General features: G+C 39.3%; 1 long non-coding RNA gene across 1 annotated transcript; it reads right to left on the bottom strand.

The window, feature by feature from the left end:
* Positions 1-405: 405 nt before the first annotated feature.
* Positions 406-11,270, bottom strand: LOC121032637 (uncharacterized). The gene is made up of 2 exons (XR_005791430.1): positions 11,171-11,270; positions 406-563 (listed from the first exon to the last, which is right to left on the bottom strand). It is a non-coding gene; the product is annotated as an uncharacterized LOC121032637 (long non-coding RNA).
* Between the last annotated feature and the right edge of the window lie 10,721 nt (positions 11,271-21,991).

Consider the following 21,991-nt stretch of genomic DNA (forward strand, 5'->3'; position numbering starts at 1 on the left):
AGTTTCTTCTGATTTGAGGATCACCATAGTGTACACCTGAAACTAACACTGTTAACTAAACTGGAATAAAAAAAATCCAATTTGATCCAAGAGCACTAGGAGTTCTCAGCCAAAAATTTGTGCTGGACATATAACTGAGGTCTTTTTCTAGACATATTTAGTCTCGCCAACTACCTGAAAACATAATCTATAAAAATTCATATTTACATAAGCCAAGTGTAGATCTACTGTCTTTTAATTTTACAGGGCAAGTTACCCAAATTATACACCCTTCAAATATTGAAAGAGTTCTAGAGAATTTATGCTCATGATAGAACTTTCCAGTTGGACTTTGTGTCTCATGGCCTCAGAAATCAGAAGCTATCATGGCACCACTTTTGACAGATGCTGTTTTTTCCCTCAGTATTCTTTTGTTTCAAGTTTCTGTTTAAATTCTAGTTAGTTAACATATAGTGTAATGTTGGTTTCCGGAGTAGAATTTAAGTGATTCATCACCTACCTATAACACCCAATGCTCATGACAAGTGCCCTCCTATCACCCATTTAGCCCATCCCCCGTGCACCTCCCATTCAGCAATCTTCAGTTTGTTCTCTGTAGTTAATAGTCTTTTATACTTTGCCTCCCCCTCTTTTTTTCTTCCTCCCCCTATGTCCAACTTTTGTTTCTTAAAATCTACATGAGTGAAATCATTTGGTATTTGTCTTCCTCTGATTTATTTCACTTAGCATAATACACTCTAGCTCCATCTATGTCATTGCAAATGGCAAGATTTCACTCTTTTTGATGGCTGAGTAATATTATATGTATTTACCACATCTTCTTTATTCATCAGTTGATGGACATTTAGGCTCTTTCCATAATTTGGCAATTGTTGATGGCACTGCTATAAATATCGGGTGCATGTGCCCCTTAGAATCAGTATTTTTTTTTAATTTTTTAATGTCTATTTTTGAGAGAGAGACAGTGTGGGAGCGGGCAAGGGGCAGAGAGAGAGGGAGGCACAGAATCTAAGCAGGCTCCAGGCTCTGAGCTATTGGCACAGAGCCCGATGCGGGGCTCAAACTCACAGACCGTGAGATCATGACCTGAGCTCAAGTTGGACGCCCAACTAACTGAGCCACCCAGGTGCCCCAGAATCAATATTTTTGTATCCTTTGGGTAAATACCTAGTAGTGCAATAGCTGAGTCATAAGGTAGTTCTATATTTAACTTTTTGAGGAACCTCCATACTGTATTCCAGGGTGGTTCCCTCACTTTTCAAACACATTGTTTGAAAATCATAGTTCGTACATATGGGGCTAATAATATTGTGACACGTCAAACCAAGTATTAGCCCACTCTTCCACTTTTGAAATAGCTGCCTGTCGGTTAAGACATAGATTTTCAGAGACCCTAATACAATACAAAAGATGCAGAACATTTGGAAATTTTTAAACATTTAACCACTTAACTGCTATATTAGAGGTTATGGAAAGGATGTGCAAAAGAGATTATATGGTTAAATCAGTAATTCTTGGCTGTGAGTAATTTTGCCCTCTAGGAGACATTGGCAGTGTCTGGAGACATTTTTGGTTGCCAGAACCTAGTGGGGAGAGGCCAGGGATGCAGCTAAGCCTCCTACAATGCACAGGACAGCCCCCACAATCAAGATTTATCTAGTCCAAAATGTCAATAGCACCAAGGTTAAGAACCCCTAAGTTAAGACGATTGACTTCCAAAGCCTCTTGATTCTATACTCCATCATGTTTGCTTATCAACCCTTTCCATGTACATTAACATCAAATTTTCTTAGTGCTCAGTAAAGAAGTACCATAACAAAGTCTTTCACTGAGTGAAGAGACTAATGAGCTGAGTGGGACAAAAAGCAGTTATGCAAATAAAAGTCATTTGGATAATAAATAAAGAAAAAAGATAGGAAAAAACTAAAGTAGTAGAAATATTGTGGTGTGGGAGGATCTTAACTGTCCTTGTGACTTTTTTAGAGCCCTGTTGGATCTTCCCAATAGCCTTGACCTCCAAAATGAAAAAACTGAAGTATACCATCATTTTGAAAGTTTCCATTAAACAGGAATAAGGTTAGTAATTCCTTCCTGACCACACCAGGGGATGAGCTGTTGTGAATATTTAGAATTCAATGTGAGTGAGATGGACTTATTTAGATGGCTCAGAGGGGTGCCTGGGTGGCTCAGTTGGTTGGGCAACCGACTCTGCTCAGGTCATGATCTCACAGTTGATGAATTCAAGCCCCTTGTCGAGCTCTGTGTTGACAGCTCAGAGCCTGGAGCCTACTTCAGATTCTGTGTCTCCCCTCTCTCTACTCCTCCCCTGCTCACGCTCTGTGTCTGTCTCTCAATAATAAATAAACATTTTAAAAAATTTTAAATGGTTCAGAAGTCAGAAAATAGCTTCCGGGTTGAGGTGAGAAATCAGAACACCTATCCTATCTATTGTGCCTATTTCCTGCCTCTATGCATGGGTCTGTCATTCAAACTTCAAACACTTCATCAAATCTGTGAAATGGGGATTACTGTTGAATCTCACATAGCAAACATCTAAATTACAAAGTTATGATGATATGTAAAAGTAAAGGAACAGGAAGGTATAGTAGGTAAATACTAATTAAAAAAAAAAAGCATGTGGGACAACTGGATATCCAGATGCAAAAGGATGAAGCTGAACAACTATCTCACACCACTTAACAAAAATTAATTCAAAATGGATCATAGATCTAAAGGAAAGGGCTAAAACTATAAAACTCTTAGATGAAAACATAAGAGTAAATCTTTACATCCTTGAGTTAGACAATGGTTTCTTAGATGACACCCAAACACACAAGCAACAATAACAAAAAATAAATAAAAGTAAACTACATCAAAATTAAAAACTTTTGAAATGATACCAGCGAGAGAGTGAAAATATGACCCACAGAATGAAAAAAAAATATTTGAAAATCATATGTCTGATAAAGGGACTTGTATACAGAACATATAAAGAATTTACACAACTCAATAATTAAAAACGCAGACACCCCAGTTTTATTTTCTTAATTTTTTCTCAACGTTTTTTATTTATTTTTGGGACAGAGAGAGACAGAGCATGAACGGGGGAGGAGCAGAGAGAGAGGGAGACACAGAATCTGAAACAGGCTCCAGGCTCTGAGCCATCAGCCCAGAGCCCATCGCGGGGCTCGAACCCACAGACTGTGAGATCGTGACCTGGTTGAAGTCGGACGCTTAACCAACTGCGCCACCCAGGCGCCCCTAGACATCCCAGTTTTAAAATGAGCAAAGGATTGGGGTGCCTGGGTGGCGCAGTCGATTAAGCATCCGACCTCAGCTCATGTCATGATCTCGTGGTTTGTGGGTTCAAGCCCCCATGTCAGTCTCTGTGCTGACAGCTCAAAGCCTGAAGTCTGCTTCAGATGCTGTGTCTCCCTCTCTCTCTGCCCCTGCCCCGCTTGCACTTTGTCTCTCTCTGTCTCTCAAAAATGAATAAACATTAAAAAAAAAATTTTAATGAGCAAAGGATCTAAATAGATACACAAATAGCCACTAAGCAAAGAAAAAGATGAGTAACACCATTAACTATCAGGGATGCACAAATCAAAATCACAATGAAATACCTGCTAGATAAGAACATGTGTTGGTGAGAATGTAGAATAATTAGAACACTCATACATTGCTAGTAATGTTGTGAAATGGTACAGCCACTTTAGGAAACAATTGGCAGTTCCTTAAAATGTTGAATAGAAAGTTATCATGTGACCCAGAATTCTACTCCAAGGTATATACTCAAGAGAAATGAAAACATGTCAGTGCAAAACATGTACATGAATGTTTACAGTAGCATTACTTATAATGGCCAAAAAGTGGAAACAATCCAAATATCCATCAACTGATGAATGAATTGAACAAAAATGTGTTATTATCCATACAGTGGAATACTACTTGGCAATAAAAAGAAATGAAATACAAGGTTCACACTGTATGGGTGAACCTTGGAAATCTTATGCTAAGAAAAAGAAGCCAGACATAAAGACCACATATTGTATGATTCTATTTATACCAAATGTCCAGACAGGCAAATGTATCTATACAGACAGTAGTAGCTTCATGGTTGGAGGAAGAAAGTTGGGGGAAAATGGTGAGTAGCTCTTAGTATGAGGTTTCTTTTGGGGATGATGAAAATGTTCTAAAATTTATTGTGGTAATGGTTGCAGAATTCTGTGAATATAATAAAAATCATTAAATCATACAATTTAAATGGATGAATTGTATGAATAAATATAAATTATATTTCAATAAAGCTGTAGCAATATTAATACCTGATAAAAGAGATGTCAAGATAAAAGTTATCAAATGCTAAAAGGTACAAGCCAAGAAAGTAAAAAATTACAAAAAGGTACAAGCCAACAAAAAAATACAACAGTCCTGAAATTTTACATATCAAACAATAGAGCTTTTGAATTATTTAATCCAAAAACTGAAAAAAAATGAAAAGTTAAAAATTTGCTCTTATAGTGGGAGACTTTTAACCTTTCTTAGAAATTCACAAATCACACAACGATAACCATACAGAATTAACAAGCTTGATCCAAAAGATAACAGGTAACCATACAGAATTAACAAGCTTGATCCAAAAGATAACAGGTATTGTGTCCTAGACAAACAGAAAATAATGTATTCTGGGGCACCTGGGTGGTTCAGTCGGTTAAGCATCCAACTTCAGCTCAGGTCATGATATCACGGGTTCCTGAGTTTGAGCCCCATGTCAGGCTCCGTGCTAACAGCTCAGAGCCTGGAGCCTGCTTGGGATTCTGTGACTCCCTCTCTCTCTGCCCTTCCCTGCTCATGCTCTCTCTCTCTCTCTCTCTCAAAAATAAAATAAGCATTAAATTAAAAAAAAAAATACATTCTGTACAAAACTATTGGGAACAATCACAAAAACTAACCAAGTTTTAGGCCAAAAAAACGAAACCTCAATAAATTTCAAAAAACAAAATCCATGCAGACAGGATTCTTTGATCAAAATTCAATAAAATGGGGGCATCTGGGTGGCTCAGTCGGTTAAGCATCCAACTCTTGTTTTTGGCTCAGGTCATGATCTCACGGCTCATGAGATAGAGTCCTACATGGAGCTCTGCACTGATGGTGTGGAGCCTGCTTGGGATTCTCTGTCTCCCTCTCTCTCTGCCCTCCCTCACTCTCTCTCTCTCAAAAATAAATAACCATTTTTTAAAAAAACTCAATATAATGGAAATTTGTAATACCTATGTGAAAAAGTTAATATTTCCTTTTTTTTTTTAAATTTTTTTTTCAACATTTATTTATTTTTGGGACAGAGAGAGACAGAGCATGAATGGGGGAGGGGCAGAGAGAGAGGGAGACACAGAATCGGAAACAGGCTCCAGGCTCCGAGCCATCAGCCCAGAGCCCGACGCGGGGCTTGAACTCATGGACCGCGAGATCGTAACCTGGCTGAAGTCGGACGCTTAACCGACTGCGCCACCCAGGCGCCCCTAATATTTCCTTTTAAATAAGACCTGTGTTGGGGCACCTGAGTGGCTCAGTCTGTTGAGCTTCTGACTTCGGTTCTGGCCATGATCTCATGGTTCGTGGTTCAAACCCTGCCTCAGGCTCTGTGCTGACAGCTCAGAGCCTGGAGCCTGCTTCAGATTCTGTGCCTCCCTCTCTCTCTGCTCCTTCCCCCGTCACACTCTGTCTCTCTCTCCCCCTCTCAAAAATAAATAAACATTAAAAAAAATTTTTTTAAATAAACAAGTCCTATGTTAAAAATAGGGTGACCATATTTTCCAGTTCACCCAGAACAGTCCTGACTTATACTTATTGTTCTGATATAATCTTTATATTTCATTGTCAAAAGTGTCCCAATTTGGATGATAAGTTATATAATGACCTCAGTTAAGAAATAATCCAGAACTGAAATTGGAATTTATTTAGAAAGCAATGACAAATAATGACAAAACACCTGTTGGGATACAGCCAGAGGTTCTCAGAGGAAATTTTGTAGCTTTTAATTAATATGTTAGAAAATAAGAAAGATTAAAAATAAACTAAGCAATAACTCAAAAATGAAAACAAATAAAAATAAAAAAGCAAAAAGAAGGAAGGAATGAAAAGAGAAGTCAATGAAATAGAAAACAAACCAAATAGTAGATTTGATCAATAAAATAGAAAGTTGATTCTTAGGGAAAAATTGGCCAGTGCCTGGTCAATCAGTGAAGAGACACACAAAAAAAGAAACACTGTACAAGAAAAGAGACATTACTAAGGTACAGATTTTTTGAAAACTCTATATAAAATAGATGTTTCTGAAAAACTGAATTATCAAAACTGACTTGAGAAAGGGGAGAATATCTGAATAGATCAATATTTGTTGAAGAAATTGAAAAGATGGTCAAATGTTTTCCTCAAAAATAGATGTCTACCCAGGTGATTTCATGAGTCAGCTCTAACAAACTTTTAAGGAGGCATCAATTCCCATGTAATGCACAGGATTCCAGAGCATGGGAAAAGAGACATTTCATAACTTATTCTAGGAGGCCGACATAACTATGACATCAAACTAGACAGTGCTGCTTTCACACAAAATATGACTATGGGTCAGTCCCACTGACAGGCACAGATAAAAGATCTGAATAAAATACTAGAAAATCAAAACCAGCAGCAGTGCATTAAAAATAATAACACAGTTCGAATTATACACTTAAAAATTGTTAATATGGTAGGGGGCGCCTAGGTGGCTCAGTCAGTTAACCGTCCAACTCTTGATTTCGGCTCAGGTCATGATCTTGCAGTTCATGAGATTGAACCCTGCATCTGGCTCTGTGCTTACAGCGTGGAACCTGCTTGAGACTCTGTCTCTCTCCCTCTCTCTCTGCCCCTCCCTCACTCACATTCTCTCTCTCAAAATCAATAAATAAACTTAAAAAAATTGTTACTGTGGTAAGTTGTATATATATTTTACCACAATAAAGGACATTAACATTACAAGTATTGGGAGTTATTTTCCACTCCCAACTGAGCTCTTATTCTGCCATTTTAGAACAGAGGCCCTGACAGTTTTTGTTCTGGACTATCTTTCAAGAATGTTTGTCTAGCTTTGGAGGACATAGATAGTGTCACTCTAGCCCAGGGGGACAGATTTGTTTGCTGTCCAATATAAAAAGATAATGTCTCCCCCTCCTCCCTTTCCCTGGGGAAAGGTTGGGCAGATTTGCTTGAAGCTGCTTATAAAAGATGGAAGTTTCTTAATTTCTGGTTTCTCAGCTGTGATATAAACCCACTCTATGTGCAGCATCCATCTACACCTACTTGTGTGATCCCCGTGGGATTTGGAGACATGAGGAATTGGTGTAAAACACATGTTGCCCACTGTGTGTGCAGTAATAAAGAGCTTTGTCTCTGATCCAGAAGTCTCGTATCTTCTGCTGGCACTTAAGAACCTGTGACAGGCTAACCTGCCAGGTTGGAATAGGTGAAAAATCTCAGACCACTCACAGTTCTTCATAGTTTGGGCAACAAGGATAGGCTGCTGACAGATGTGGAAGAGAAAGGATGAGGTTAGGGGATATAGGAAGATTACACAGAAACTGGTGGTGAATGTTCTCACCCAATAGTCTGCAACACTCCTACAGTATTTTATTCAGTCCTGCTCATGAATATTTAGAATCTGAGCAATGAGAGGTGGGTTTGAGACAAATTGTCTGAATGGTGTTCTCTTCAGGTAGGATAGGAGATGCAAGCCTGTGGGGGCCCCAGATAAAAGGCAGTATGACTATGGCTGCTAGATCAAGAGATCTCCAAAGCTGAAATAAACGATGTCAGCAGGAAGGGTACAGAATTTTGGTTTTGTTGAGCCTGGGCCACCATCAGCCACTTGAAAGTAAAAATCAGCACAAAGCTTTGCTTTCTGAGGAGAGCTATTCTTCTCTCCTTCCTTCTCTTTCCTGACCTCAGGAATGTCCTGCTACTTTAAGGGAGCAAATGATTGGGTCAAGATCTCCCTGTTCCCATGGAAGACTAAAGGCCATACACACTCTGTACAAATATACTGAGGAACTTCAGGGAAGGAAGGGACTCAAATTCCTACAGCTCCTTTGGGTATAGACATCCAAGTCACCATCCTACCTGGTCCAAGAATGCTCAGATTTAACTGATGGTATTTGGACAGGGTTCTGAATGGGGACCAGAAGCTAATATGACTTTACTGGTAGGACTTTTGGGACTAATTCAATGCACTGTTGTCGCTTGCATGAATAGTAGGAATTGAGGTGTCATATGTTTATATTCCCATCTTGTGTCAGAGGGGATTAGCTCCATCCAGGAAGAGCAGAAAGTAGACATGCTTGTGGGACAAACTCACTGCCATTTGTCACTAGATGGTGAGCCAGGAGTTAGCATGCGTGCCTCTACTTCTGATTTCAAAGTTTTTACCCTGAAGATGATATCCTGTTGGTTGGCAAGTCAGAAGTTTCCATTTCAAGGCCCCAGACACTCACACTTAGCACTGGCAGGGCTGGCTGATAACTCTCAACAAAATTCAGAGGCCTGCTTGCCAACTAAAGTTTCTTGGGACTGTATGGGCAGATTCACAATGTTCAATTCTTCTGGCTGTATCTCCAGCCACGCCCCAACAAAAAGGAGGTTGAGCATCTTGTGGGACTTTTGGGGAACAGGAGATAGTGTGTGCCTCTACTGGGCATTCTATTTGGTCCTTTACATCAGCTAATTCACAAATCAGCATTCTTTGAGCGGGGCCCAAACCAATAGCAATGAATGCTTTCTTTGTCCCCTACAAAGAACCTACATTGCAGCCTGGCAAAAAAATCATATGGCCTGCCTGAATCAAGAAACTGCAGTGGCTGGCAATCTAACCTGCTTCTATATCTGTCATCCCTGTCCATGTGCTATGAGAACATAAACATTCATGTGGGCATGGCTGCTCTTGAGCCATTTTGTCATGCCTAATTGCCATCAGTGGCCACTCCCAAACATGGACTCTGCCTTGTATATGTACAAACGCACAGATAGGCACAATCTTTTTTTTTTAGTACAATCTTTTAAAAATCTGATTGCGGGGCGCCTGGGTGGCGCAGTCGGTTAAGCGTCCGACTTCAGCCAGGTCACGATCTCGCGGTCCGTGAGTTCGAGTCCCGCGTCAGGCTCTGGGCTGATGGCTCGGAGCCTGGAGCCTGTTTCCGATTCTGTGTCTCCCTCTCTCTCTGCCCCTCCCCCGTTCATGCTCTGTCTCTCTCTGTCCCAAAAATAAATAAACGTTGAAAAAAAAAATTTAAAAATCTGATTGCTACAAATTCATAGGCTTCTCCTGACTGCTGAGCCACTTATGTATGCCTAGCAAGGCTGCAACTACTCAGTGACATAGCTCATGTTTCTTAAACAAACCAGTGTAATGATGATCTAAATCAAGTTTCAAAAGAACCCCTAAACTAGAGTGACTAAGTGACTCTTTGGGTTGTCTGTAGGGGGGAGAGATGGCCACAGCCTATCTCTCTATTGTGGATGAGGGTTGCTTTTTGGCTCATCTATTGCCCCATTAACAATATTACCAGAGATTAGCAGATCAGTCTACATTGCAGGACTCATAATGAATAACAGATTGACTTTAGACTACATCCTGGATGTCTAAAATAACACCCACTGATGCCCATATTTACTCAGAATCAGCTGTGTGTATAATCCTGGGAAGCATGATTGAGGTCAGTACTGCTGGTCAGCATCTTCCTGCTGCCTAGAATCTTATTGATATTAGCCTTAACTAATACTTTATGAGACAAATTGAACAGTTCTGGTCCCAGCCTCTTTTGGTCAGATTAAGCAGTGTGGCCATGGAGTGGCACGCTTATGTAAGAACTTAAGGTTGGCCAAGAAGATATTGGGTCAAGGTGTAGATTATTTTTGGGAGAGACTGCCATGGACTCTGAATATCCCTGTATATTCTTGTGGTGGGTATGCCAAGAATGCAAGGCCCTAACTGATCTTTACCCAAGACATTTTTCAGTATTGTGTTTGCAGTGAGCATTGTGTTTGCAGTGAGCAACATGGAGGGGTGTGGCAATGTCTCCTTCTGGGACAAAGAGCAGGATTACTTACTGCTTGTTATCAAGGAAATGGATTCCCTAAACTTAGTGTTCCTAGGCTGTGACATGAACCTCTGCATGTTGGTATTCATCTGGGCCCCGCCACACTTTCCCCTTGGTGTTTGGGGGGCTGAGGGGAACCAGATCAGACATGATGCTAATGCTGCTTGCTGTGCTGTGAGTAATAAAGGCCTCAGTCTCTGACCCAGGAGTCTCCTATTTTCTACCAGCATCTAGTAAACTGGGATATGTTAGCTTATTAGCTAATAATTAAGGAAAAATATGATCCCACACACTTATATTTGACTATCTTTGAATTTCTTTAACACATATTGTTCTAGTTGAGCTCTATGTTATTTCTTGTACCAAATTTCAGCTTTTTTTATTTTCATGAACTAATTTCATACATTATATTAGCATACAACCATTCTTCATTCTTTTGTTTTCTTGGACCTGATGTATTTGTAATTATTTTTCCCTTTTGTTTTGATTTTTGTATATTTTTCTTGGTAAGTTTTATTTCAAATAAAGTTTATTAATCAGTCCTTTTATAGATCCAACTCTTGGCTTGTTAATCTCAACTTTTGCAGTTGACATTACTGTTCTCTAACTCATTGTTTTCTATCCATCCTTATTTAGCTGTTATTTTGAGAAGGCGCAGAGAGCAAGGGTTGCTATTACTTTTTACCAATCTCTTATTTCTTGATTAACATATTTAAAGTTATAGTTTCCCTCTACTCCTACTTCAGCTGTGTCCCACAGTTTTGACTCTAGTGGTTTATTTATCAGTCTAAATTATTTCATCTTTTGATTTTCATCTTTATTAAAGGATAATTTAGAAGGATAATTTTTAGTTTCCAAATACAATGAAGTTTTTCCTATCCTTTTATTATTTTCTATTATTTCTTTTTTAATTTAATTTTTAAAAACTTAAATCCAAATTAGTTAACATATAGTGTAATAATGATTCCAGGAATAAAACTTAGTGACTTATACACCCAGTGCTCATCCCAACAAGTGCCCATTGCTCAACCAGCTTATCCCCATACCCAACACCCCAGCAGCAACCCCCAGGTTGTTCTCTGTATTTAAGAGTTTCTTATGGTTTGTCACCCTCTCTGTTTTTATCTTATTTTTTCTTCCCTTCCCCTATGTTCATCTATTTTGTTTCTTAAATTCCACATATGAGTGAAATCATATACTTGTCTTTCTCAGACTGACTTATTTCACTTAGTGTAATACCCTCAAGTTCCATCCATGTTGTTGCAAATGGCAAGATTTCATTCTTTTTGATCACCAAATAATATTCCACTGATATATATATACCACATCTTCTTTATCCATTCATCAGTTAATGGACATTTGGGCTCTTTCCACACTTCGGCTATTGTTGATAGCGCTGCTATAAGCATTGGAGTGCACATGCCCCTTCAAAACAGCATTCCTGTATCCTTTGAATACCTAGTAGTGCAATTTCTGGGTAGTAGGGTAGTTCTATTTTTAATTTTCTTGAGGAAACTCCATACTGTTTTTCAGAGTGGCTGCACCAGTTTGCATTCCCACTAGCAGTGCAAAAAAGTTCCTCTTACTCTGCATCCTTGCCAACATCTGTTGTTGCCTGAGTTGTTAATGTTAGCCATTCTGACAGGTGTGAGGTGGTATCTCATTGTGGTTTTAATTTGTATTTCCCTGATGATGAGTGATGTTGAGCATCTTTTCATGTGCCTGTTACCCATCTGGATGTCTTCTTTGGAAAAAAGTGTCTATTCATGTCTTTTGCCCATTTCTTCACTGGATTATTTGTCTTTTGGGTGTTGAGTTTGATAAGTTCTTTATAGATTTTGGATTGGTCTATAGTTCTCTTTTTTAGTGGGGTCTTTGTTGTGTTTTGGAATTAAGGTAATGTTGGCCTCATAGAATGAATTTGGAAGTTTTCCTTCCATTCCTATTTTTTTGGAAACAGCTTCAAAAGAATAGGTGTTAGCTCTTCTTTAAATGTTTGGTAGAATTCCCCTGGAAAGCCATCCACCCTAGACTCTTGTTTGTTGGGAGATTCTTGATTACTGATTCAATTTCTTTGCTGGTTATGGGTCTATTCAAATTGTCTATTTCTTCCCATTTCAGTTCTGGTAGTTTATATGTTTCTAGGAATTTGTCCATTTCTTCCAGATTGCCCAATGTGTTGGCATATAATTGCTCATAATATTCTCTTATTTGTTTGTATTTCTGTGGTGGTGATTGTGATCTCTCCTCTTTCATTTGTGGTTTTATTTATTGGGTCCTTTCCTTTTTCTTTTTGATCAAACTGGCTAGGGGTTTATCAATTTTGTTAATTATTTCAAAGCTCCTGGCTTCATTGATCTGTTCTACTGTTGTTGTTGTTTTCTTTTTCTTTTTTTTTTTTTTTTAATTTTTTTTTTTCAACGTTTATCTATTTTTGGGACAGAGAGAGACAGAGCATGAATGGGGGAGGGGCAGAGAGAGAGGAAGACACAGAATCGGAAACAGGCTCCAGGCTCTGAGCCATCAGCCCAGAGCCCGACGCGGGGCTCGAACTCACGGACCGTGAGATTGTGACCTGGCTGAAGTTGGACGCTTAACCGACTGCGCCACCCAGGCGCCCCTATTGTTGTTGTTTTCAATATCATTGATTTCTGCTCTAATCTTTATAATTTCCCTTCTTCTGCTGGTTTTGGGCTTTATTTTCTATGCTTTTTCCAGCTCTTTTAGGTGTAAGGTTAGGTTGTGTATTTGAGACCTTTCTTCCTTCTTTAGGAAGGCCTGGAAGGCTGTATACTTCCCTCTTATGACCGCCTTTGCTGCATCCCAGAGATTTTGGATTGCCGTGTTTTCATTTTCTTTGGCTTCCATGTACTATTTACTGTTCTCTTTAACTTCTTGGTTAGCCCATTCGTTTTTTAGTAGGATGTTCTTTAATCTCCAAGTACTCATGGTCTTTCCAAATTTTTTCTTGTGGTTGATTTTGAGTTTCATAGCACTGTGTATGAAAATATACAGGGTATGATTTTGATCTTTTTGTACTTGTGGAGGTATGATTTGTGACCCAGTATGTGATCTATTCTGGAGAATATTTCATGTGCACTCAAGAAGAATGTGTATTCTTCTCTTTAGGATGAAATATTCTGAATATATCTGTTAAGTCCATCCAGTTCAGTGTATCATTCAAAGCCATTGTTTCCTTCTTGATTTTCTTTTTGCATGATCTATCCATTGTTGTAAGTGGGATATTGAAATCCCCTACTATTATGATATTATTATCAATGAGTTTCTCTATGTTTGTGATTAATTGGCTTATATATTTGGGTGTTTCACGTTGGAGGCATAAATATTTACAATTGTTAGATCTTCTTGGTGGATACACCCCTTAATTATGATATAACGCCCTTCTTCATCTGTTACAGTATTTTAAAATCTAGTTTGTCTGATATAAGTATGTCTACTGCAGCTTTCTTTTGACGACTATTAGCATGATATATGGTTTTCCATCCCCTTACTTTCAATCTGCAGGTGTCTTTAGGTCTAATATTAGTCTTTTGTAAGTAGCATATAGATGGGTCTTGTTTTCTTATCCATTGTGATACCCTATGTCTTTTGATTGGAGCATTTAGTCCATTTACATTTAGAGTAAGTACTGAAAGGTACAAATTTAGTGCCATTGTGTTGCTTGTAGAGTTGGTGTTTCTGGTGATTTTCTCTGGTCCTTTCTAGTCTTTGTTGCATTTGGTCTTTTTGTTTTGTTTTATCTTTTCACCACTCAAAAAGTCCCCCTTAAAATTTCTTGCAGGGTTTAGTGGTCATGACTTCCTTTAGATTGTGTTTGTCTGAGAAATTCTTGATCTCTCCTTCTATTTTGAATGACAGCCTTGCTGGATAAAGAATTCACGGCCACATATTTTTCTGATTCAGCACGTTGAATATATCCTTTCACTCCTTTCTCTTTGCCATGTTTCTGTGGATAGGTCTGCTGGGAACCTGATCTGTCTTCCCTTATAGGCCAAGGACTTTTATTCCCTTGCTGCTTTCATAATTCTTTCCTTTCTGAGTGTTTTGAGAATTTGACTATGATACGCATTGGTGATGGTCGATTTTGTTAAATCTAATGGGAGTTCTGTGTGCTTCTTGGATTTTGATGTCTCTATCCTTGACCAGATTAGAAAAGTTTTCTGCTATAATTTGCTCACATAAACCTTCTGCCCCTTTCTCTATCTTCTGGGACTGCTATGATTCGAATGTTACTCCTTTTTAATAAATCACTGAGTTCTTTAAGTCTTGTACTGTGATCTTTTGCCTTTGTTTCCCTCTTTTTTCCTGCTTCATTATTTTCCATAATTTTACCTTCTATATTGCTGATTTGCTTCTCTGCTTCATCCATCCTTGCCATCATGGCATCCATTCGAGATTGCATCTCAGTTATAGCATTTCTTAATTTCAGCCTGACTAGATTTTATTTCTTTTATCTCTGCAGAAAGAGATTCTCTGGTGTATTCTATGCTTTTTTCAACCCCAGCTAGCATTCTTATTATCATGATTCTAAATTCTAGTTCAGACATCTTACTTATGTCTGTGTTGATTAAGTCCCTGGCTGACATTTCTTCCTGTTCTTTCTTTTGGGGTGAATTCCTTCATTTTGTCACTCTGGAGGAAGAAAAAAGTTAATAAAATTAAAAATTAAAATTAAAAAATTAAAAACAGGTGCGCCTGGGTGGCTCAGTCAGTTAAGCAGCTGACTTCGGCTTGGGTCATGATTTCGCCGTCCGTGGATTCGAGCCCTGCGTCGGGCTCTGTGCTGACAGCTTAGAGCCTGGAGCCTGTTTCGGATTCTGTGTCTCCCTCTCTCTGACCCTCCCCAGTTCATGCTCTGTTTCTCTCTGTCTCAAAAATAAATAAACGTTAAAAAATTAAAAAAAAATTAGAAACAAAACAAAATACCAAATAAAGGAAGCTAGGACCTAGGTGTGCTTCATTCTGCTTGTTGAAAGAAGCTTGATAGAACAGAGAAAAAAGGGAAAGGAAAGGGGAAAAAAAGGTAAGAAAAAATTTAAAACTTAAAAAAAATTATATAATAAAATAAAATAAAGAAATTGAAATAAAATAAAAATTTTCTAAAACTAAAAAATAAAGTCAAAACAATTTCTCTTTCTGTATCCAAGAAAGAGAAAGAAAGAAAGAAAAAGAAAATCATTTAAGCAAAAACATAAGCAAAGAAAACCAACAAATAAGTTGAACCAACAAATGGAATGTAACCTGAATGAAGTTATATCCGGTTTCCCCTAACTGAAACTATGAAACACTCTATAGTCCATACACTAAACAGGTGGAGTGACTTGTTCTGGTCTTCTTTGGAATGTGCTTGTAGGGCGCAGTTGGGAAGGATTTGGTGTAAGGCTCCCTTCTCCACTAGGTGGAACTGCTTAACTTACTGGGGTGGATCAGTGTGCATGTGTGCATGTACAGGAGAGGTGGAAATGGCTTCATCCAGTTCCCTAGTCTCTAGCATAGGAAGTTTGTCTCTCCCTGACCATTGATCAAGCACCCCTCCTTTGTCTCAGGCCTCCATCCACTCCCTGCCTCTACCCTGTCTGTGTCCAAGCCATCAGCCTACCAGACGGTACCTCCCTCCAGAGTTTTATCTCAGATGACGTTTTGTTCCAAAACCCTACACTTCAGAAACCCCTGTGGCCTGGACCCACACCGACTTTCTGGGGGAGGGTCTCGCTGAGCAATCGCTGGGTGCCAGCTTGCCCCAGAAAATGTTTGTGGAATCATGCAGTAGTAGAGGTTCAGAGATTATGGCAAATCACAACACACAGCCGTTGCTAGGTTTCACCACATTCTGACATCTTTGTCCCAATACCAGCAAACATGGCTGCTCTCCTGGGTCTGCTGGGACCTTTGCCTGTGGGGAGGCTGTATGGCCTCTACCAGATGCACTCCAAGTAGGGAAACTGCTTCTCTCCATGTGGCACAGAAATCCCTCAGACCCTGCTGCTTGTTCCTGAGGATTTGCCCTACTCCCCACCAGAGCACTGCCAGGCACTAAACTCTGAAACTTCAGACTCTGCACTCCATTGTTTATAGAATCCTGATGGTATTGAAACCCTTTCCTTTTTCCCCATCAATGGTTTTGGGAAACAGAGTTCTTGTTCAGTCCCCTGCGAGTGTTTTCACTCTTTCTCTCCAGCTACTTTCCAGAGGAAGGCTTTTCTTGCATGATCCTGATGCACCTCTTTCTCTGTCCTCTTTCTGTAAAAACGGCTGTCTACCCTTCATGGCTTTTCTCTCTCCCCTAGTTCACCTCTCTCACTGAGTACCTGCCGAGATCTGTGGCTCAAATTATTCAGATCATTGAGTTAATCCCCAGATCAATTTCCTAAGTGTTCAAAATGGTTTGGTACTGATCTAGCTGCATTTCAGGGACAAGACAAGCTCAGGGTCTCCATGCTGCTCTGCCATCTTAACTCCTCCCTATTATTTTCTAATTTTATGCAACATGGTCAGAGAAATGATTTATATGATTTAATCCTTTTGAATTTGAGGCATCCTTTAAGGGCTAACATATGCTCTATTTTTAAATATGAGAGATGTGCTTGAAGAAAATGTGTATTTTGCTTGTTGGATGCGAACTTTTATATATGTACATATATATATATATATATATATATATATATATATATATACAGCTGTACGTTTGAAATGGCTGTACACTTATGTTCTATTGTTGTTCTTGTTCACCAGTCTATAACACCTTGCTTTTGTCTTTTTTTCTTTTCCCTAGAATTCTATATAGTCAGATAAGATTAGTACTCTAGTTTTCTCTTGGTTCCCATTTGCCTGATGAATCTTTTCCTTTTATTTTCAAATTTTCTACGTATTTTTTATTTTAAATTTATCTCTCTTGTGGCTGACATTCTGGTTCTTTTTAAAAATTTTTTAATGTTTATTTATTTTTGAGAGAGAGAGAGACAGATCGTGAGTGAGGGAAAGGCAGGGAGAGGCTGAGACACAAAATCCGAAGCCTGATCCAGGCTCTGAGCTGTCAACACAGAGCCCAATGCAGGGCTTGAACTCACAGTGAGATTATGACCTGAGCCAAAGTCGGATGCTTAACCACCTGAGCCATTCAGGTGCCCCTGACATAATGTTTTTTAAGATCCAATCTGACTCTGCCATTTAATTGAAGAATTTTAGCCACTTACATTTATTTTGGCTACTCTTACATAAAGATTTACCCCTGCTATCTTTCAAATTTTCTAATATACTTTCTATAGAGATCATGTTTTCTTCTGCTGGTTTAAATATTAAATCACTTTAAAAATTGTCTAAAAGTGAATTCACCATTACTAGTAATATGTCCACAAGCAAGTCTTGCCTGTGTCCTCATCTATGAGAATAAAGAATATGATTACTGTGGGAATTAAATGAGGTAGCACATGTAAAATTCTCAGAATAGTGCCCAGGAAGAATAAAGTTCTAGAAAAGTGTTTTAGTATTATATCATTATGACAGTTGCTTTTGACTCATAGCTGTGTTGTTTCTCCCTGTTGATTTCAGTATTTGTATCTTCTCCCAATAACACAAATGTTTGGGGTGTCTGGGTGGCTCAGTCAGCTGAGCTTCCAACTTTGGCTCAGGTCATGATCTCACAGCTCGTGAGTTCAAGCCCCGCATTGGGCTCTGTGCTGACAGCTCAGAGCCTGGAGCCTGCTTCTGATTCTGTGTCTCCCTCTCTTTCTGCCCCTCCCCCACTTGTGCCACATCCTCTCTCTCAAAAATAAATATTGAAAATCTTTTTAAAAAACACAAATATTTTTACCTTTTCTCATGTTTTTATTGTCTTTCTTCTTCCTATCTAGCATGTTGGTATTATCCAGATCCTAGAAATTTTGGTCTGAATTTTTATAGATTCCCTCCCTCCCTTTTCTCCTTTCTTCCTTCCTTCTTTCCTTCCTTCCTTCCTCCCACCCCTTCCTTCTCTTTTTATTAACATAATAGTCTGTACTAAAATATTTGATTAATTCACAAATCTCTTGCAGTATCTCCTATACTTACTTCTCTAATTGATTCCTTCCTCCAAAAGTGTTTCAACAGCTAGTTAAAAGTTTCAAAATTATTTTCTTTCAGAATTCTAAAAATAATATGTGATGCTTGGCTCTAGTGTAGCTATTGAGAAATTTGATGCTGTCTTAGTCTGTTTGGATTGCTATTGCAATATGCCATAGACTGGGTAGCTTATACAAAAATTGAAATTTACTCCTCACAGTTCTGGAGGCTGGATGTTCAAGATGAAGGTGCCAACACAGTTGGGTTCTTTGGGGTTGTACACTACCAACTTCTTGTTGTGTCCTCACATGTCAGAGAGGGTTAGAGAGCTCTGTGAGGTTAGTTTTAACAAGGGCACTAATCCCATTCACTAGAGCTTCACCCTCATGACTTAATTACCTCCCAAAGACCCTACCTCCTAACATCATTACATTGGGGAGTAGGGTTTTCACATAGGAATTTGGTGTCGGCGGGGCGGGGGGGGGCCGCACATTCAGTCCATAAGAGATGTAAATTTTTGATCCTTGTTCCTTTTCAGGTGACCTGTTTCTCTCTGAGCCTTTTAAAATTTGTTTCCTTGTCTTTATTAAAAAATTTTTTTTAACTTGAGAGACAGAGAGAGAGAGAGAGAGAGAGAGAGAGAGAGAGTGGGGGACTGGGACAGAGAGAGAGAATCTTAAGCAAGCTCCATGCTCAGCATGGAGCTCGATGCAGGGCTTGATCCCATGACTCTGGGATCATGACCTGAGACCAATTCAAGACAGACACAATTGATTGAGCTACTCTGCCTCAAAAGATTTTATTATTTTTTTAAGTTTATTTTTGAGAGAGAGTGTGTGTGTAAGCATGGGAGGGGCGGGGGGGGGGAGAGGGGAAAGGGGAGAGAGAGAGAGAGAGAGAATCCCAAACAGGCTCTGTGCTGTCAGCATGGAGCCCAGCTTGGGGCTTGCGCCCATGAATCATGAGATCATGACCTGAGCTGAAATCAAGAGTTGGACACTTAAATGACTGAGCCACCCAGGCACTGCAAAAGATTTTAAGTAGTCTCTACACCTAATGTGAGGCTTAAACTCACAGACCTGAGATCAAGAGTCGCATGCTCTACCAACTGAGCCAGCCAGGTGCCCCTCTTCCCTTGTCTTTAATATTGTGTCTAGATGTGGGTTTTCCGCTTCCTTTCTACATGGCTTTTTCTGAGCCCACTTATTTTTTTAATGTTTATTTATTTTTGGGAGAGCAAGTGAGCGAGAGAGTAAGCATGAGTAGGAGAAGAGCAGAGAGAGAAGGGGAGACACAGAATCTGAAGCAGGCTCCAGGCTCTGAGCTGTCAGTACAGAGCCAGACGTGGGGCCTGAACTCACGAACCAGGAGATTATGACCTGGGCGCTTAAGTTGGATGCTTAACTGACAGAGCCACCTAGGCTCCCCTTTCTGAGCCCTTTTTTAAAAAAAATTTTTTTTCCACGTTTTTATTTTATTTTTGGGACAGAGAGAGACAGAGCATGAACGGGGGAGGGGTAGAGAGAGAGGGAGACACAGAATCGGAAACAGGCTCCAGGCTCTGAGCCATCAGCCCAGAGCCCGACGCGGGGCTCGAACTCACGGACCGCGAGATCGTGACCTGGCTGAAGTCGGACGCTTAACCGACTGCGCCACCCAGGCGCCCCTCTGAGCCCTTTTAATAAAGACCTCAGACTGTATCCTTTGATTTGGTGACATTTATCTCCATTATTCCTTAAAATATTTTTTGCACGCCTAATATTTCTCTCTTGTGAGGCTCAGTATTACCTGGATCTTGGCATTCCTACACATACCCTCCATAATGCTTTTCTTTTACACATTCAATCTCTTTTTCTGATGCCTTCCGGAAGAAGTCCTTAATCTCATCTTCAAATGCACTTAGTTTAAAGCTATGTCTGTATCGAATCCTTCCTCAAAGGAAGATAGCAGCAGTATCAAATAAGAAAATATAACAAAAAGCACTAACAAGAAATATTAAGTGTGAAAAAGGAAATAAAGAACACATGGAAGTTGGTACCTTGACAAAAAATGGTTTGGAGTAATGCGAATAAAGCATCATTGGGATTGTTCAAGAAGGAAAGGTGGTGATGAAGTGAGTATAGATGAGTACTTGTTAAGGATTTTTTGTTCTACAGGGTGTAAAAAAAATGGAATGGTCAGGTCTGGCAGGGTTTAAAAATGGGAAATTAAAGGGATGCCTGGGTGACTCAGTCAGTTAAGCATCTGACTCTGGATTTCGGTGCAGGTCATGATCTCACGGTCATGAGATTGAGCCCTGTGTTGAGCCCCACTTCAGGCTCCGTGTTGGATGTGGAGTGTGCTTGATTCTCTCTCCTCCTTCTGCCCCTCCCCTGCTCACGTTCTTTCTCTCATGCATGGGAGGTATGCATGCAAGTGGGAACAAGCCAAGTGAGCAAAAATGACTCAGGAATGTGGTGTTAATTATAGAATCTTTTGACTAGTAGAAAGAATGAATACTGATTATAACTAGATAAAATAGCTAGACGGTAGAGATGGTTCATGTTATAAGAGGGAAGGAAGTACTACGGATACAGGTGTATTGTTAATAGATTTGAAGGGTGAGAAAGTTTCCCTAGTGTTTCCATTTTCTCAGTGAAAGAAGAAACAACCTGAGAGCAAGAAAGAGAGGGATTGAAGGTCTGAATAAAGAGGTGTGAAATGCTTGTTGGGGAGAGGTTAAATGTGAATTGACCAGGAAAATGTATAGGATCCTCACACAATGCTGTGGGCCCTTGATTTTCAGGGTCATAAATTTCAAGTGAAATTGGAACCAGCATGGCTGGTTTTTTTCTCTAGCCCTGTTCAGCTGCTTAGGTACAGATGCAGCATAGTTGAAGTAGTTGGATACAAACAAGATTTGAGTTTTCAGTTTACAGGGACAAGAGAATTAATGTACATGCAAAGAAAATGAAGCCTATGCAAGATAGAGGAAAGTGAGGGACTTATAGACAAAGAATAGGGGAGAGAATCAATTGTCTGGAGATCCTAGTTGAGTCAAAGGATTGGTTAGGCATGACTGAGTGACCTAGAAAGAGGTGTGAGTAGCATGCTAGAAGCTGAGGTTTTTGGAGGTAATGATAAGATCTACAGCAGTGTTTTCAAGCTATAGGTTGAGTCCCATTAGTAGGTCAGTTTGGTGGATCAGTTTCTAAATTAGCACTTTAAATCCGCTACACATTAGAATCATCTAGAGAACCTAAAATTAAAAATTAAAATGCCCACACCTAATTCCCAGAGATTCTGATTTATTTGGACAAGTGTAGGGTTCAGAAATCAGTTTTTCATTAAAACTGTCCAGGTAACACCAATGCAGGCCTGGTCAATAAACACTGTTCCAAGATAGTGAAATTAAAAAGACTGATGATAGAATAAAAGACAGTAAATCTTCTAAGAATTGGGGAGAGGGGGAGATCAGATGTGTGGTAAGTTGTAATAAGGTGATGTGGCAGATGGCATAGTCAATGTAGTTAAGGTTCTCAACACAGAGCATATGAAAGAAAAATGTAAACACATACACAAGCCTGTTCAATCATTTTGTACATGGATTTCAAACAGAAACTTTGACTTCATTTCTTGAATTAGAAATAAATCAAAACCATTAAAAAAAAAGTATCTCACACATTAAGTACAAGGATTTACCCAAATCCTACCATGATAAAGTTTGAATTGTTAATTTTAGAGTTAAGATTATTGCTAAAATTTAAGAAAAAACTATTTGTAAGAGAAAATAAATTGACTGGAAAGTTTAATGGAAAATCTATGTCAAG

This window comes from Herpailurus yagouaroundi, unplaced genomic scaffold, assembly GCF_014898765.1.
Source record: "Herpailurus yagouaroundi ecotype Mexico unplaced genomic scaffold, PumYag 28, whole genome shotgun sequence".
Classification (NCBI taxonomy): Eukaryota; Metazoa; Chordata; class Mammalia; order Carnivora; family Felidae; genus Herpailurus; species Herpailurus yagouaroundi.